At 45.2% G+C, this 14692-nt stretch overlaps 1 protein-coding gene across 4 annotated transcripts in view; it reads right to left on the bottom strand.

Moving 5' to 3' along the window:
* The window catches only part of PLXNB2 (plexin B2), a 247415-nt gene extending 234495 nt beyond the window's left edge, over positions 1-12920 (bottom strand). For 2 of the 4 annotated variants that reach the window (XM_052667742.1, XM_052667740.1), the window contains exons 1-2: positions 12811-12920; positions 4673-4775 (exon numbers count right to left, since the gene is read on the bottom strand). The gene's annotated coding sequence lies outside the window, so the exon portion shown is untranslated. Of the gene's footprint in view, positions 1-4672; positions 4776-12413; positions 12430-12810 lie in introns of those variants that run through there. The other 2 variants (XM_052667741.1, XM_052667743.1) reach the window with 2 other exon arrangements.
* Between the last annotated feature and the right edge of the window lie 1772 nt (positions 12921-14692).

Genomic DNA, 14692 nt, shown 5'->3' with positions numbered 1-14692 from the left:
TCTCTACACTCTAGATAATTCACTTTTTCTGAATGTTGCACAGCTGTTCCCTTGAGGAAAGCGATCTTATTTCTCTGTAAGTAGCAATACAGTTTGAGGTACGTTGGTCCATTTTACTGAAGATCACAGATGTTTATAATGAAGATTAGAAACCATAAGCATTCTCAAGACTTTTGCATGTACAATCTTATCACACCAACCTGGAAAAACAAACAAACAAACAAACAAACAAACAACCACCACCAACCTAGATGTCACCTATAAAAGATTTGTCTTCAGACTACATAGAAAAGCAGTTGCTGTAATTGCCACAGAGATGCAGATGAGACTCTGACTTCCTGTCTGATCACAAAGCCTTTCACAACAGCCATTCAGCCATCGGGTTTGGTAACATCTGCATCATATTTGCATTGAATTTATCTGGATAGTTTTAACCTCACTAAGGATTCACAGGTAAAAAAACAGACGCTGAATCAAATTTCACAAAGCAGCATCTTGGAGGATAGACTAAGCAGAAGGCTGCATCGTGTCCTAATTTCTCTTAGGTTTGTAAAGTAGATAGTCATAATTTCACTTAGAAAAAAATATATATATGCCAGTTGAGCTGAAGTTTGTTTGAACTGAAGACAAAAAAATGTTACTGTGTGGTGTGGAATGCCTGATCTCGTGCTTTATTGAAGCATAGCTACTTAAAAATAAATTATTGCAAGAACACATCATCCTTGCTTTGTGGCTCATAGATATACACATGACTAAAAAATGTGCTCTAATTGTAATATTTCCTCTCCCTTCAAGTAAACATGAAAGCTTAACATTAAATCTGTACTAAAAAATTAATAAATCAGCTCATACATTGTAGGGACTACAAGTACAGCCAGATGAGGCCCTTGCAGCTGAGCTCACTGCTCAATATTTGGCACGAGCACAGCTGAAATATTCCAGAAGAAGACAGAACTGTTACATTCTTTCAGATGTTTTGAGTTAATATTTATGGCACTCAAGGAATTTCTATTTAACAAAAAAAAACCAGCAAGCCAACCTTCAGTGAGTTTCAAAATCTTTACTCATGATGGAAAAGTTTTCACACACCAAAGCATACTTTCCTTTAAAAACACATTAATTGTAATTATGTTATATATTATATATAATTACATATTATTTATCCCTGTATATAATACAGAACCTATTTCTGAAAAGGAATAGAGTGCACTCCATATATGTAACTACTTTCCTGAAGGGGTCAGAAGCCCATGAAGGAGAAATTGTAGGGGTTATTGCAATAGAGCCATTTGAAGCACGCCAAGGGAATAAAGTCACTAATGAAGAGCCTTCTTTTGGGACAGGTGCCTCCAGCTTTCCATGGGTAAGCTTAAATTGAAGTCATGTTTGTGCTTGTGGCCTCATTAGATTATAACTCGATTGTTGACTTGAATTCTTGTAAGCCTTATACACATGGGACTTGCCCTCCCTCATTTGGAGGCTATCACATAATGGATATTTATCTATAGAGATATGCCATCTCCTCGTAGCCAAGCCTCGGGGTCAATAACCTCAGGTCTAGTTTTCACATTTAACAAATTTTCCTATTGCTCAATTGGCAGAGGCTGTTCAATACCTAGGCTGGAGCTGAGAAGATTAAGTGTTAACCATTTCTTTGTCAAATTTTAAAGACACATTCTTTTTAAAGTCAATATTTTTTAAATACCTTCTCCCTTTAAAAATATTTTTAAATTAATTTTTAATACCTCCTCCTTGCATTAAAACAGCTGGAGGGCAGAGCTTGGCCGTGTATATTCATATCCTATGACAGGTATCACTCCCTGTGAGTGCTGTGTACCTGCCACTCCAGCAATGAGAGATACAGTTTTCAAATCAAACAAAAACACAGAAGCAACCTGGAAATTCTTTTCAGTTACCTCCAAGAGCCTAAGAAGACTCGGAATTCCCATATTTCACCAGAATGCGCTTCAAAATCATGTTTTATTTGTTTTTTTATATTTTTTTCTTTTCACTTCATCCTTGATGTTTCAACTTCCTTCCACTGCAGAAAGCAGTGGAACAGCTCTACATTCAATACGTGAACTGGGGAGATTTTTCAAAAGCCTCACATTTTAGAAGGTTTTCCTACAGAAGAATATGAATGACCTGTGCAATGGCTCCATTCATTAAAAGGCAATTTGGTGTAACAATTGTAAAAATGTAGAAATGTAACAAATGTAAAAATGTTCTCATTTCACTCATACTTTAAAAAGAGCCAAGAGACATCCTGGGATGCTTTGTAGCAGGAGGGGAGGTAGGAAACTAATTTTCCAACTGCTCTGTTTACTTTGCATACCTTGTGGGCAAAAGTTGGCAAGAAACAACTGAAAGTTGTTTGCTTTGAAATTATCACCCCATTTACAAGATTCAAGAGCAAAGCCTTCTAAAAGAAGGTAAGAGGGAAAAGGAAATGACTACATGCATGGTTAGCACTACACTACTAGCACAGTCCATGTGCTGGTAATGCACAGGAGGTCATTAGCTAAAAAAGGAAACCATTGGGCATCCAGAAAGCTGGCCTATTCTCACACCCCTCCATAAGTGCATATAGACACCATGCTTAGAGCATCCACTGAGAATAAAAGCCCTAGCAAGGTCCATGCAAAATGGCTGTATTCAATTTAAGGCCACCTCCTATTATTCCCAATGGAAGTGAACCACACAAGGGCACTGCTGTTACTGAATACACAAACTCAACACTCAAACTTTGTTCTTAAAAGCCTCCTTTTTCCTGACTAATAGGGCCACACAGAAGGGGATGAGCAGGAAAGGATGACAGCAGCAGACACAGCAGTGGCTTGATAACACAAAGAATTTGTCAAAAATATCAGTTAAAGTGAGTCTTTAATAGCCTTTTTTTTTTTTTTTTTAAACCCTTTCAGCTTCTCAATCCAACACTGCAAAGATGCACATTTTGGTGTGGCCGTGCTGTAAAACACATCAGAGTTGCAATCAGGCTTTTAAAATAACTTCTTTCAAAGCCACAAAATAATTACATGTAATAGAGTTTAATGCCAGATCAGCTCTTCTGTCCGGTTCACAAAACAGTTGTGGTAGCAGAACCAAGCAGTTACCAGCCACTGACAGAGGGAACAACTTACAGAAGAGCAGCCACCGATGCCTCCATGTCAGCGTGCATGGTCTGTGCGTGCTGCTAACCCATTTGCCACAGCTCCCCCTGTGCCAAACCACCTCACGGGTACAGAGAGCTTGAAGTAGAAGTGCTTTGCAGAAGGCTCTGCTCAAGCCAGGAAATCTGGGAATGCAGGTCTCCTCTCACATAGGGGCTTCTGGGGAGAGGAGCAAGACAGATAACAGAGCTAGCAGGTCTTTATCCCGCCTGGTTGAGAAGAACGCTGTGGCATCCATTTGTCGTACTTACATACTAAGACAAAACACTCATATTAAATTGGATTTTTCACCTTGGGATTCTGCAAAATTCCTCAAAAAGCAGCAATGAAAAAAAAAATCAGATAACTGAAATTATCTGCTAAATGCAAAACAAAACCAGAAGCCATAGAGTCACCAGTCAAGAAACCTACAAGACTCCACTGCATACAGCAGATCATATACATGGCACTCTGGCACCAAAAGCAGCTGTACACAAAGCAGCCCAGACTTTGTGTATGCTAGCAAACAGACCTGTTTGGTCTGGCAAATGCTATTAGCACAGTGAAGAGTTTTGGAAGGAGACACAGCAGCAAACAACACGACCTTGTCATATTACTGTACATGAAAGATGTGGGTAAAATAGAAAAGACTCTGAGAGGGAAGGAAGGAATACAGGTATGTAACCATGAATTTACAGCCTCTTCTTCTCCCAACAAGCTTGGTAATAGTGTACAGAAAAGTCCTCACTGCTCCTTCATGAAAAAGCTCCAAACTTCTGATGCTGCTAAATTCCCTTCTGATATCAGAGCTCTCATTCAAGTATAATTGAAGTAGACTAATTATGCCACAAACAACAGAAAACACAGGCTGCCTCTTCAGATTATCAGTAGGAGAAAATAGCATGAAGAGTTTAGTTTGAAGGATACTGTTTACATTTCTAAGATGTACTTATTTATTTCACAGGCCCGAGGATCAAAATGAACAGATAAGAACTAATTGCTACAACTGGGAAAAGTAAATTGGGAAGTTCTCGCCAAGCACACCTGTACACGACAATTTGAAAAGCAGCAGTACAAGCAGTGCAGACTGTCAAAGTGCAATTAGACAAGCGGTGTTACTCTGAGCAACTGAGATACTGTGTTTTGATAACTAAGTTACCTTGGAGATGACTCGCACACACAAGTTGCTTAATGTCATTTTACACTATAGGTCCAGGAGGTATGAAAGTATGCATAAAAATCACTATGAAATCAGAGAGTATCGATCACAAATGTAAAGTAAATACATTCTCCTGACAGATTATTAAACTTAATTTGAGGTCACATTTCAACTTAAAGCCAAAGCAAATTAACCCCCCCATGGCCATCTCTTCTCTTAACATACCCAAGCAACCACACTGCAGAGCTCTACAAGAGGACCCCCTCTTCCTCGAGTGAGCAACACACTTCTTGGAAAGGAGAAAGAGAGGTTAAAAAAAAAAATAAAATCAAAAAATGTCAATCCAAGTAAATCTTCAGCCCACCTGAGCAGCACGACCACCACTAGCGAGAGGGAGCTCTAGTGCCTCAGGCTTCTGTGCAAATAGCTGCCAGGACAAAGCGCCTTTTGACGTGTACTTGTTCCTGCTGGGAGAGATGAAGAAAAGATGCTTTAGTTAAAATATAAGACAAGGGGCTGGACAACGTGCACAGCTGAAAAGAAATCACGTGCTCTGTGGGTTTCTTAGTATCTTAAGCAAAAAAGCATTTGTAACTGGCAGTTCAAGAAAATGAGGAATTTTCCAACATGTCATTTGTATAAACACAAAAGGGGGAAGAGTAAGGCAGGTGAAATCTATTGATTTCACACTGAATTCAGCAAGTGAAGACTTAACAATGTGTCAACGAACATCAAATCAACCAGATTTTAAGAACAGAATATAAAAAATACATGCCAAATAGATTAAAAAGCAGTTAAATCAAAGATCTCAGAGTTATCATTGCTGAATAACATCACAATGGAAGGGTAATACTGCTTGTGCAGTTCACAGAGACTGGAATTATGCTCTATATCTCTTATTAGTTTTATTGCCTGCCTGGAAATAAGCACATCCTCTGCAATAAAATTAATGGATTACATGGTTTAGTAGCATGGTAAATAACAATAGAAAGGATATCACACAGAGTTATCTCAATAATTTGTCAAGCTGAGCTCATTCCAGCCAAAACACTCTTAAGACATCTGAATGCAGATGTATCTATCTAGTAATAAGGAATGTGAGTAGGTTTGCAAATCAGAGGACTGTGAAGTTAAGAAGTAAGGAAACCAGAAAGGATAGAGAGGTCCTCATAGACGCATAACCAAGCATCACGCTAGGAGTTCATGTTGTTATTAAAGAGGCTAATGTGGTTGATGGATGCAAAGATACAAAAATAAATAGAAACACTGAATGGGGTAGGACAGCATGCAGCAATAACGAGCAACATGGCAACACTACACCCAGTCCCAGGGCTGATGCTCAAAACAAACCAAACCAAAACAAAATGTTGAACAACAAACCCAGAACGATATTGCTGTGCATTTTCACTAGTGCTACTGAACACTGCATCAAATGCACAATGGACTATGAAATGCTTGCAGACCTTGCCACTGCTAAATGTCAAAAGAAGAGACCATCTGTTAATGAACATTAAAGGCATCTCCCTGCAGTAACTAAATGCATACAAAGATTGTGGGGTTGCCAATATAAAGAAAATCTTTTAGGTTTTCAACTCAACAGTTTGGGCGGGCAGGACGAGGCAACCTGGAGCACACAGCACATGTATGCTCCTCACCCACAATATCCGCTCTGTAGCCTTAGAGTTATGGACTCCTGAAAAACTTCTTATGAGTACCACAAGGACACTTTGTGTCTGAGTAAAAGCCATTGAAATACAAGCTATATCTTCATGTAGCACTACTGGGCGGAAAAAAAATAACCAAGAAGCAACCAGGCTTTGTAATCACGTCTAGCACTTACATAGGCTGCCAGTTAATACAGGAGGGAAAAAGTTTCAATTGCTGATGATCTGAATCAAAATTGCACACAAAATCTTCTTTTTTTTTCCATCTTTTTTTTCTTTTTTTTCTTTTTTTTTTTTCCTTTTAAGATACTTATCACTCCTACCAGGCTGGAAATCAAATCATAGAATAGCTTGGGTTGAAAGGGACCTTAGAGACCATCTAGTTCCAATCCCCTGCCATGGACAGGCTGCCACTCAGCAGTTCAGGCTGCCCAGGTCCCCATACAACCTGGCCTTGAGTGTCTCCAGGAATGGGGCACCCACAGCTTCTCCAGACAATTTGTTTCCAGTGCCTCACCACTCTCTGATCTAAAAATTTCTCCCTAACATCTGTCCTAAATCTCTCTCTTTCAACTTAAAGCCATTCCCCCCTCTCCTTTCAGACCGCATAGAAGGATGGTCTCCCTCCTGCTTCCCTTCAAGTACAGGAAGGCCTCAACGAGGACTCACCAGAGCCTTCTCTTCTCCGGGCTGAACAAGCCCAGCTCCCTCAGCCTTTCTTCCTAGGAGAGGTTCTCCAGCGCTCTGACCATCTTTGCGGCCCTCCTCTGGACCCACTCCAGCAGCTCTATGTCTTTCCTGAAGAGGTTAAATTATTGCCTTTTTTTTTTTTTTTTGGCCATAAAATTCAACAGGCCCACTGCTAAGTCTCAACCATTTTGTCTCATACTGATTTAATGAAGAAAACACACAAGTTCAACATGTCGCACCAACATATTAATGAATGACAAATTAACAATCTTCTCATGCATTTAAGAGAGATACAGCGTATCTTGGACTTCCAGTTACAATGAACACAACCAGAATCATTAAAGAGAAAGGACTGACTAAATAACTATGACAAGCTGAAGGAAACTGTAGCCTACTAATGTGAGCCATGTATCATATCTTCAGGAAAGTAACTTTCATTTGCCATGTATGCCTACTGATGTCCAAGAAAAAATTGACTGAACTGCCCCCTTTGACTCAGGGAAAATAGTATTTCATTTTTTCTATCCTTAACTTTCTTCCTGTGGCTGAAGACACTTGAATGATAATTATTTTCCTACATGGATTAAATAATTGGTCCCTCCTCAATTCTAAATAGCGACACAACTAGGCATGCAAGTGCTATATCTTTATATACAAGAGCATTATAGGTACATTCATCTGCCAGGAAGAACTACTGTCTCTTCTTAAGCTATAAAGAAGCTGCAGGAAAAAGGATGTGAGAAGCATACGCTCATACTCTCAACATACATATTTAAAACACAGCCAGTTAGTATAGCCAGAAGGTTAAGCCTGAAATGTGAGACTTTATTTCTACGTCACTTCTCCAGGAGTCCTGGGAGACTCAGCTATCACCCTAATGATCTCTAGACATGGGAAGATTACTCTTGGGTTTATGAGAATTCCCTTCAAACTGAACTGACTTGCAGAACCAATCCAGCTTATCTAGAAAGATGCTAGCTACATCCATTCAGCAATAAGCATCAACTTATTTTTTTCTTAAAAAAAAAAAAAAAAAAAAAAAAAAAAAAAAAAAAAGCAAGTTCTGTAACAATTAAGCTTAGCTGCTAAAATGGATTTTATTTTAAAAAAGTTAGTCTGGATTGTTGACAGTTCCTATGTACTTCATGGAGCAGAACACTCTTGATGGTCTACCAAAAGACAGGAAGGATGGTTTGAGTGGCAAAAATTCTCCACTTCTTTCTTGTTTGCTGTAGGATTGAGAAAGATTTATACACTTCTTACAGAAAGAAAGAGATGACACATTTCCAGCATAAAGAAAGTGACTGCTGCCAAGCAACACAAAATCCATTCACTGCAAATGACCCAAAAGTCTCTACTCTTTACTTATGGCCCTAAATTAGCAATATCAGTTACTGAGAAAAACCAGCAAAACAGTAGAAATAAGGCTATAATTAGATAACCAACTTTCTAAAAACACACTTTGTCTGAATAAAGCAAAATTCCTGTTTGCAGTTCTTTCCAGCACACAACCAAGCTGTTTGCCCATGGGCAGGAAGTGGAAGAGTCCATATCTAGCACCAGCCCAGGAAAACGAAAGCTCAGCAGCTACCCATAGAGGTGGAGGACAGGCAGAAGCACCTTGTAAGGTGCTGGGTGAACTCTGTCCTCTGGCAACTGTCAGGGAACTCAGCATGGAGCTAATCATCAAGCTGCTCCGGCGCCAGCACTGGCTCATGGAAGCTAGATTTCAAAGAGAAACCAAACAACCCAAGGAGCACGTGGTGGTGACCACAGCTGTGCTGACACACTCCTGGGGTTGAACTCTGCCTTGCACTGCAGCAGCCTGCAGCTGGGTGACTGAGCAGAGGGTGCTTGGCTTCGGTGTGTCTAACTGTTGTTGCTGATCTTTGTTAGGTATGGACACTTCAGGGAGTTATGAGGCTTCCCTCTAACATCCAAGACAGAAAGAAGCTTAGAGAGATCCAAAAGCTATCTATTCCTAAAGAGACAGAAACCAAGAAACGTTCAGTTTTACCAGATACCCATGAACTACCTCCGTAAGGACAAGTCCCAACCCTCCAGTGCTTGGGCAAGCACATGTCCTCAGCCTCCTCCATCCATCCGCTTCTTTAGAGCCTTCCCGGCACAGACTCCACAGCATCCTTCTAAAGCCAAGCCTGAGCAATTTTCTGGTCACTAAGGGAGCTTCTCTGTAGCACTAAGCCACTGATGGGTACATAAAACTTATTTCTTCCTTTCCTTATTTCTACTTTGTCTATGCAAGTTTTGACCAAGCAGGGATTAAGAAGTTAAAGTACTTGCTGTCTAAACATTGCACTTCTAAAAGAGACACCATCTAAATGCCTTACTCAGGTTACGTGTGCAGTGCTTTTGTTTGTTGGTTGGTTTTTAAATGAGAATTAAGTGATGAATATCAATTCCAAGTTGGGCCCATATTTAAACAAAACTAGTCAAGTAATACTTGACTAATTCCAGTTGCACCTGGCTATATTACATCTTGTGATTACTTTATCTTTTTTTATTATTTTTATTATTTTTAATGCTAGTGGAAATCATCTAAACAGAACAGGATCCTCTCACTATAAACTGAGGATTCCATACTGGTTGAGAAAGCCTCCAAGAAAAGGCAAAACAGATATCCACTACTGAGTTGAAAAGACAAAGGTAAAAAAGTGGAAGGAATGCTTCATTAGAGTTGTTTGTTTACTTAATTCCATTTTTAATTGTTTAGACTCTCATCTCACTAAGACGTGCTAACTTTACTTAAGGAAGGCCCCACAGCTTTTATTTGCATAAATCAAGTGTGTTTAATGAAGTGCACATTAGCTCATCATCACATTGGTTCTGATGAGGAACTGCATCAGCGACAATGCCAAGCTATTTTGGGGAATATTCATTATATGTCTATAGAACAGTCTGACTGGAGGAAAGTGAGAACAAAATGACAGTAAAAAAATGGCAGCAATTACTTTACTAGCAGTTAACATTGCCATTAACTGCTTGCTGGCAAGAGTTTAAAGTTGCAAACTCTAATTTAAGCTTGTTACCTTAATTTTACAGTTGTAATTCAATAGTCAGAATGTGGCACTGGTGTAATAAATATCTTCATTCAGTGCTTCATACAACAAACATTTTAAAAGTGAATGCAAAATTTCAGAATCCAGGTGTTACAGAAATATAAACGATTAATATCGTGTCATCATTAAAGAAAAGTACAGGTGTACAAACAATTTTCTTAAAAACAAGCCAGAATTCAAACATGCTAACAACAGGCCACTGGTATTTTTGTTATTCACAGGCATTCATGAAGAGAATCACAGAATGGCCTGTGTTGGAAGGGACCTCCCAACTCCCAAGAAATCTCCCTTCAAATGTACGTTTGTATTTGGGGAGCTTATGCACCCATAGCTTTCCAAAACCGGGGGCTGTTTGCTATTTAAAGCCTGTACGCCACTTCCAATAATATCTGCAGGAAGACTCAGGCAGCAAATGGCTGTGCCCTTAGTGAGGATATTTTATATACTGGTATCCGCAGATTCTTCAGTTAGATGTACAAAGCAAGATTTGGAGAGAAGGGAAAACACACCTTTCTCCTTCTAGTTCCCAGAATCCATGTGGGACGAAGGATGGGAAGAAGAAAGCTGCTCACTGCTACTTTCTGAAACCCAGCAAAGGGAGTGCCATGAGCGAGACCATCACACAGCCTCCCCCTGCACAGAGCTGCCTCCTGCTGCTGATCCCCATGGGAATCGATAGGAAAGTAGCTCAGCTGAGTCACATTTTCTAGGGAAAACACCATTTCCAAAGAACGTGAGTGCTGTCAGGCTCCAGTTCTCAATCACACCCGATTTAGCTGACCCCAGCTGTCTGCCTTGTCCCTCTTCCAGCACGGAGATGAGCAGGAGGCTTCATGCTACTGGACTTCTCCACATTACGCTCTAGCACGAACAGCCATACAGTACAGCTCACATTCATGTGCCAGGCTGTAAACACTGGCACACTCGAGCTCCAATAGGAAACAAGGCTGGATGGCAAAGTAACCTCTGGCAAAAGGACAGGATGAACAGCTGGATGCTTCAGCTCCTGGAGCACAAGTCAGAGTCACAAGTGTGGTTATTATGCCATCCTTCCCATGTTGTCAGCAATCTGGGAGTATCAGAGAAATCTGGTTAACGGAACTGTTATAGCTGCTTATCAAGAGCATCTGAAGCTTCAGGTGCGCATTTGGACTTCACTTTACTACTAAAAGCAGCATCGAGTTTAGCTGGATCAACACCAGCTTTGCTCAGTTACATCAGATCATTGTAAAAGCATTTTAAAAAGAGAAGTTTCTACTCTGTCTTCAGTCAGACTCAGTTCCCACCATGCTTGGAAACCACAAATATTCAAAGCAGCGGGGACAAGCCACACCAGGCTCAGAAGCAGACTTCCTCCCTTTTGTTTTGGCTGGAAGCATGCTCTGTTCTGGCCTTTCCATGGCAGGCAGCAGCCCCTGCACCAGAGGGATGTGTGCAGGATTCAGGAGGATGGGTACGGAGTGCCAAGCTCACTCCTCAGAGCACAGGGAACAGGTCGTCCTGCTGCTCTGCCCACAGCCAGTACACAACCCTGCTCCACCAAAGCCGGTTAAACACTGTAAGGTTTGGAAAGGCAGGAGAAAGAATTTCCAGCCCGGCTTTGGGGCAGACACCCCTAGAAAAGGAAAGCTCGAGGTAATGCCAGGTAAATGCCAGCAGCCCATTACTTACCGACCCCAGCTTCCTTCTAGATTCCATTGTAATGAGAACATAAATAGCAGAACAAGCATATATCGCTCTTGAATGAATTACCTATTGAGAGTTCCCTCTGGTGTTCAATAAGTTAATCATCACATTCAAGGTAACAACAACGTTAGCTACAAAAGCACCAAGTTCCTCCACAAACAAGTTTTCATTCCATGGCGAGCGCAGCAATAGGGATGGGACCGCAGCCTTGCAACACACCGATAACAAAGGCAACGCTATTCCCAATTGGGCACCAAAAACTTGCGGTTCACTCTCTGTACATTCACCCCGGGTCTGACTAAGGCAGGAAGAACCCCGGTTATTTATTCCCGACGCCTTCTGTCTCCGGGTGGCACCGCCACTGCAGCCTCCCAGAAGACGAAGTCACGCGCAGGTACGGCCCATCGCAACAGGGAACGGCAGAGGTGTTCTGCACTGCCCCAATAACTATGCTTTGAGTCACGACTGTTTCGGGCCGGCACTTTCGTTCACCGGCACGAATCAGAAGCGAAACGCAGTATATCTAATTAACAGTTTGGAAAGAAAGTTTAAAGCTGCCTCCGCAAACAGACACAAACAAAACGCGGCTGAGCACCCGAGCTGCAGCCGGCGGTGCGAGGGGCGGAACGCGGGGCCGGGGCCGCGCCGCACCGAGCGGGCGGCGAACCCGAGGCTGCCCGGCACCGGGCGTTGCGAAACCCGGGCGGGGAGCGGGAGCTCGACGGGCACCGGGACAGCCGGCAGCAGGGAGCGGCAGCGGGGGGTCGCAACGCCTGCAAGGCGGCGGAGGAACAGCGCCGGGAGCGCGGAGCCGCCGTTCGGAAGCCCCGTAACCAACCCCGGCCCCGTCCCTGCCCGTCCCTCGCCCTGCCCGCGGCGGGGAAGGGTGAAGTTGCGGCGCCCGCGATCGGCGGTTGCAGGCGGGCGCAGAACGGGCAGCTCGTCCCCGACCCGGCGCGCAGAAGCAGGGAAAGGGCTGCGTTACCTTCAACAGGTGCAAGCGCCGGCGGAGGCAGCCCGCGGCGCGGACGCTCGGCGCGGAGGCGGCTCCCGGCAGCCCGGGGCGGGCGGCGGCGCTGGGCGGAGGCGCTCCGGCAGCCCCCCGGCGGCCACCCCTGCTCCCGGCGGGCCCCGCCGCCGCCTCGCCAGAGTCAGCGCGGAGGCGGCAGCGGCAGCGGCCACCTCGGAGAGAGGAAGGAGGGAGAGAGGAAGAAGGGAGGGAAAAGAGAGGGAGAGAGGGAGGGGAGGCAGCGAGAGAGCAGAGAGGAGCGCCCCGAGAGGGATCGATCGATCGTCACATGGCGGTCGCGATTCACCGCCGCCCCCCGACAGCCAAAGCCTACGGCGGGGAGCCGGAGAAAAGCTGCGAGGAGGGGACACACCTGTAGGCGCAGCACATATCCGCTGTGAGCACAATGCGAGACAGGAAACTGAAAAAACAGCCCAGGGAAGGAGAGAGGCTCCCGTTCGTCCCTCCTTCCCTCGCTCCCTCCCTCCCTCCGTCCTCCTCCTCCTCCTCCTCCTGCTCTCTCCACCCCCTGCCCCTGGTCAGGCTCCGCTGTCTCCTGCAGGCAGAGCCAGGCAGAGGGCCGGCGGGAGGAAGCAGCCGCACTTTCTCCCTTTCCCTTCCCCTCTTCTCATTGTTCTGCCCGCCGGCCAGGCGCGGCCAGAGGGCTTCCCTGCGGGGCCGGGAGCCGCCGGGAGTCTCGCGCCGCGGCCGAGCGCAGCGCCGCAGGGAGCTGGGACCGGACCGGGCCGGGCCGTGCCGGGGTCGCCGCTCCTGTGCCGGGAGCCGAGCGCCGGGCAGCCGCGGGGCCGGGAGCGGGGCGGCTGTTCCGCTGGGGCCGTGCCTGGCGGCGGGGCTGCGGGGGGTCTCCTTGCTTTTCCTTGGCCTTGGGGTAACCGGCGCGTTCAAGCGCTGTGTTGGAGAAGCTCCTGAATGTGTAGGAGCAGTAATTGCCGCCTCTCGTCCCCAGAGCAGGGAGAGCTGCTGTGGGGCTCCGGAGTTCGCCGCTCTTCCTGTCCCGTCGTGGGGAGTCCGGCGTATATCACAGGCAATTCCTGTAGTGAACTGAAAGTACCGCGGGTTTATCCCGCTCAGGCAAACTCTGTGCGACCACAGTATCTGAAGGACTTTTCTCCCTCTTAGGCACTAGTCCTTTCCTCCCCCAGAAACGCACAAACGAGAGCCTGTGTTTAAGTTCATTGCTTTGTTGTTCCCACATCAGGATCTGCTCTGCACTCAGCTTGCAAGTTTGTTTTGACTCTAAGTAATGTGAGGATGGTCTATTGTAAAAGAGGGATGTTTTAGGAGGACGGCTCACATGAGCTTCAGGTAACTGGACTTGGCCAGTGGCTTTCCATCAGTCTGACGTAGAGTAAGGAGGTGCAGGGAGTAATTAATGAGCTGCCATTGGCACTTGGAGCCCAGCCTCATGAAATGCTGTGTGCATTGGGCTTCCTGTTGAAATAGCAGGAGTAAGCTGGTCAGAGCTGTGCTTCTCAAATGGCACGTGGGAAGTTGCTGAGGAGTTGTCATCGCATCTCGGAACAGCAACACAAAACAAAACCCAGCTCCAAGAGTAAAAAGCAGTTGACTGCTGGAAGAGATGCTAACATGGGTGGTGTGCTGTTACAGCAGGATGAGACTATCCTGCTGCTGTGGTGTTCTGCTTGGAGGCTGGGTCCTGCCAGCCCAGCCCAGCTTTTTGCCAGGCTCTGGAAGGCTCTGAGCCCTGCCCGTTGGCCTTCCCGCTCCTTATCCGGTGGACTGAGCCACTGTAAAGCTCTGGCATCCTGGTGGAACGTTTCTGAAGGCCTGGATTTCCCCACTTTGTACTTCTTTGCTTGCTGGAAGAAAACAGTGGAGTCTGAGGAGAGAAATGGGACCTCCTGAAGAAAACTGGGTTAGTTTCATCCCACAAGCGACTGCCCAAGGGAGGGATACAGGACAGAGGAACTTGCAGGCTGCTAATGGGCTTGGTAAGACCTCACTTTTCAGGCTGCTCTTTCAATGTCTGGGCTTATGGCCAGGCTGTGCCCAAACTTTTGGCAGCATGCCCTGGCATTACCGGCCGGGCAGCTCTCTGTGCACCCTGACTGTGGCTCCCTGCTTCCCAGCACTTTCTGCCTCTGGGCCTTGGCCGGGGTCCCTGCTGCCTGCCCCCACCCTGCCCACTCCAGACCCAGCACTCTGCTCCCTGCTCAGGGCAGGCCCACACCTGCTACCCCTGCTGGCTGCCACCCATGCCCGCAGTGCTTGCC

This window comes from Tympanuchus pallidicinctus, unplaced genomic scaffold (assembly GCF_026119805.1).
Source record: "Tympanuchus pallidicinctus isolate F22 unplaced genomic scaffold, pur_lepc_1.0 scaffold8, whole genome shotgun sequence".
NCBI classification, from domain to species: Eukaryota; Metazoa; Chordata; class Aves; order Galliformes; family Phasianidae; genus Tympanuchus; species Tympanuchus pallidicinctus.
This window is presented reverse-complemented; position numbering and strand designations above follow the sequence as displayed.